Source organism: Dipteris shenzhenensis, chromosome 18 (assembly GCF_047967505.1).
Source record: "Dipteris shenzhenensis isolate YYH24624 ecotype China chromosome 18, Dip_SZ_1.0, whole genome shotgun sequence".
NCBI lineage: Eukaryota > Viridiplantae > Streptophyta > Polypodiopsida > Gleicheniales > Dipteridaceae > Dipteris > Dipteris shenzhenensis.
The window spans coordinates 10,968,209-10,972,526 of NC_141613.1; the positions used below are offsets into that span (position 1 = coordinate 10,968,209).

Genomic DNA, 4,318 nt, shown 5'->3' on the forward strand with positions numbered 1-4,318 from the left:
TTATTCGACAAGCATCTATTTTTGCATCTATAAATGCATTTATAAGAGCATCTATTTAAGCATCTAAATGCACGTCTATACGCACGTGTGTTTGTTATATAGATGCACTGGTAGACGCGGGTCTCCAAACGCGAAAATAGATGCGCAAATAGACGCGCCCGTAAGTTTTTTATTTAGTTCAGTAAACGCGTCTGTGTGCACGTCTATGGGTGCTTTGTCTTGTTGTGATTATTTCATATTACCCTCCAAAATGCTCTCCAATAATGGATGTTGAGATGGAGGTATTATTTGTACACCAATGAGTTTCAGTGATGGGACTTGAGTCTTTCCATATGGTACTACTAGTAGGGATGGTGGAACTTACTATGGGAGATCCTATGTAGCAGACCAAGGTGATGAAGGAGTTTTGCATGGTAAAAGGAAATGGCTTGGTTCATTGACATCTGGTTCTAGCACCTTTTTTGAAGGATGAGCATGTCTCTTTACCTTTGCACATCTTTAATAAAGGGCATGCTATCCCTATTGAGAGTTCACCTATGGGACCTTTGATGGTGCTGAACTATCCGTGTAGAGGGACTTTGATGGAAACTGAGTGGAAACTTTTCCAATTTCCTCGATGGTAATCTTTGTTGTCATCTCACTCGTTGATCCTCTTGTTGCTCTTGGTTCCAGATCGGCTTCTACTTATAGATCAACTTTTGCTCCTACTTTTGCTTCTAAAATAGCTTCTCTTTTTTGCCTAAAATTGTTTTACAATATGGATCTAGAGGAAGAGGCAATCTAATACTTTTCCCAATGACATTAGGAACATGATTGGGTGAGTAGTCAAGAGGGATAATTAAACATGCAGGTGGCAATAACGGTTCAAGTCTGACAGGAAGGTGCAAAAGGAACAATCTCAAGTTGCATTAACTCGAGAAGTTTTTAAATTAAAATGACATTTAAAAAAATGTGTGTTTTCTCATTTAAGTTGTCTTCAACAAATTATTCGCTTTTATTCATAGGGATACTTTATTCGTTAACCTCTAGTATCTAACTTTCCTGTGAAGCCCAAATCTAGACTATCTCATCACTTGCCACCTTGTCCTCCTCATGTGGGGTAGTGATCTCTATTAGGAAGCTCACATTAATTGAACAGTTGACTGATGATTTAATTTGGAAAGAGACATGTACATTGGAGTTGGTATTGCAAGGTCAAAATGATCTTCAATACATGTAGCTAATCTAGAGGGCATGTCATGATAGGCACGAGTGGGCACTAATGGGAAGGCATAGTCTTAGCATCAAATAGCATTGATGAGATCTTGTCAAAAGTGGGCTATTTATGGTACTTGATGGACTTTGTCGATTTCAAGTGAAAGTGAATGCGTGGACCCCATTTTTCGACCCATGCGCCAATTTTACCTCATGAATTCTAAGAGCTTTGACATGTTATACAAGCAAGAAAGATAAAGTCCAACCAATAGAGTTTAGTGCTAGTTCTTAACCCATGTGCCAATTTTACAACATTTGTTTCTCATACTCTCAAATCTCAACATATGGCCTAAGAAGGAGAAATAGTCCACCTAGCAAGTTGTAGCCTATGTGAGACTAGCACCAACTAGCAAGTTGTAGTAGGATTGTAGCCTAACCTACCAACTAGCACCTACCATAATTAGGACCAAAAGCTAAACATGTGTTATTCTATTCTTCTGGATCCCCTCCTAACTGCAGCTAGCTAGTTGAATTTTCAATCGTCGCAGAGAATAATACCCTCTTTGTCATGAACCAAGCTTGCTTGTTGTCATGCTTCATGTTCTCTCTCTACCCCTAGTGTAAGCAATCGGTATTTCACATTTAGATGCAACAAGCTAGCTCATATGTCATACTTGTTCATATTTTTTTGTCTTCTCCACTACTAGTTAGTTGATTGTAATTACTTTCTCTAAAATATTCTTCATGCAATCGACAAGCAAGTTTCTGTTTTCCATCCATTGACTAGCCAAAATCACAAATATTATTCTCTTCTATGTAAATGTGATAAGATGGCTCATTTGTTATTTGTTTCATTGGTCTTGTTTTATGCACAATGGTAGTAATTGTGTGAAGCATTGTGCAAGTGAGCTTGTTCTTATTTCTAGCTCAAAATGTCTAATGTTAAATTTATGTTTTTCTCTTACTCCCAATACTAGGTAAGTGCTTGAGATTTATAGCATTTAGAATAAGTGGGTGGTAAGTATAAATGACTAAACTAATGGAAAAACTAGGTAAGAGCCAATATTTAGGTGGTATACTTGCTCATGCACTAGGAAAAGGGATGAGTTTCAAAACATTGGTAAGATGGTTCTCTTTAATAGAGGGAAAGCGGCCCCTTGATTTCAAACTATCATATTCTAGCTAAACTAATAACCAACCCAGAGTAAACTCACTATTCCATAGTTAGATTCAATCACCACCGAGATTTACAATTTTCACCCCTACCTTCTTCGGCCCTCTACGTGGGGGAATGAACCATGGTCAGACTTTTGAAGTCGGAAAGTGCTCAGCGTGGGGCTTGCACTCAGGTTTGGAGCACTTTGCTTCCTGGAAAGTTGTCGCATGGTCCATTCAAACCCATCCACATGCATGGGCACTAGTCCCCAAAAGGGCAAGTGAAGAACAAGCCAAAGGCAATACAATTAGGATTAACCCAAGGGCAGGGCATCCTTGAATACAACCAAGGCCATGCAGTAGACTATGCCCAGCAGCATGAACACCATCAACGTAACCTCCGCCACCCTCTCCCAGTCTCGTTTTATAGTACTCAGAACACCTGCACGGCATGAATTGCAGTCGTAGCATAGCTGATTGGCGTCGTTGCTCCACCTGCTGCAGTCCAAGTCTCCCCCCGTATTGTTTGCGTCCACCCAGTTCGTCGGCATCACGAACTTGAACCCACAGGCCGTTGGAGGCGTACAACATCCCGCCTACCAAAAAGACAGTCGGAGTTATTCACAGCTTTTAAGGTTCTGGAAAACGCCTGCAAGATGAAGATTCCACCACAAGGCGAACATCTCGCATCGCTTTCGTATCTATCCAATGCGAAAGGACTGTAGATTCTTGGGTCTATCGCCGTACCTGAACAGATGAGATCTTGCCTGTTTCAAAGTCAGCTTGTGTCGGATAGTTCATGTTCAGCTCGTCGCAAACACCTCCTTTCCGTATGCAGAGCTTGATTTTCTCCCAGTTGCTTGCCGAATTCACCCGATCACGCAGCCAAGGAGAGAAATCACTCACCCGGTATTCTCTGAAATTTGCACCGGACACTTTATGTCCCATGCCCCCCGTTGTCAGAACCAAGTCAAATATACTGAAGGCCAAGAGCAGTAAAAGGAGGAGGAGAAAGCACACAGTGTAGAGCCAAATCAGAAATGCGACTTGTCGCAAAGAACCCACAAGACCCAGAAGCGAAACAAGCAGCATGAGGATTCCAATGGCCATGATGGGCCATTGAAGAAAGCTCAGACAGTCTATGGGGTTCCTCTTTGCGAGCCAAATCCCAACGGCGACGACAGGGATGGAGAGCAAGGCTGTGATGAAGTTAAGCCCTGCAAGAGTCAGATTGCTGGCAGCCATGATATCCTACAAAGCACTGAGCTGTTGGCCGTATACAGCGTAAATCTGTTCAGCTGCCCCTCGGTCTTTCTCCTTCAGTCATTCCTTACTCCTCAACCAAGCCATCTTCTTTACACTACTGTTTTTTAACGCTAAAAGGAAAGCATAGATCGAAAACTTCTCTCACACATTATGGTACATACAATATTTTGTAACAGCCTTTTGAAAAGAGGCACCTAGAAACATAGATTCCAATCTTAAGCCCATTGTAATCCATGCAAGAATTTACAAGGATTTAAATCGTTCAATTTAAAACAATGTTTTGAATCGATTTTTAAAATAAAACTCTTCAATCCAAGATTTTGTTCCCTTGGTGTTTGGTACTACTTGTATAATGCAAAAAAAAGAGAGATTACGTGATATATTCTTCGTCATCTAATTAAATAAAAGTACGTGTTTAATTATTTAAATTGATTTAAAATGTATTTTTGAAGCAAAAAGTAAAAAAAAAACCTTAGAATCCATGAGTATTTTGGCTCAATTAAGCTCTCATAATCATAGTACATGGTTGAGCAAGGCTAGATTCCCAACTTTATAGCAAATCATATACACAAATATTTCCAAAGAAACAGCTTTACGACTTTGAGATCACTCTATCGAGCTTTACTCAATAAGGTTAGCCCAGGTGAATCATTGATCAATTTCCAAGTTATTGTCTTCATAGGTCTCAATGTTGATTACGCAA

General features: G+C 40.3%; 1 pseudogene; it reads right to left on the reverse strand.

The window, feature by feature from the left end:
• Nucleotides 1-2,663: 2,663 nt before the first annotated feature.
• On the reverse strand, nt 2,664-3,594 carry LOC147890789 (protein TORNADO 2 pseudogene; annotated as a pseudogene).
• Between the last annotated feature and the right edge of the window lie 724 nt (nt 3,595-4,318).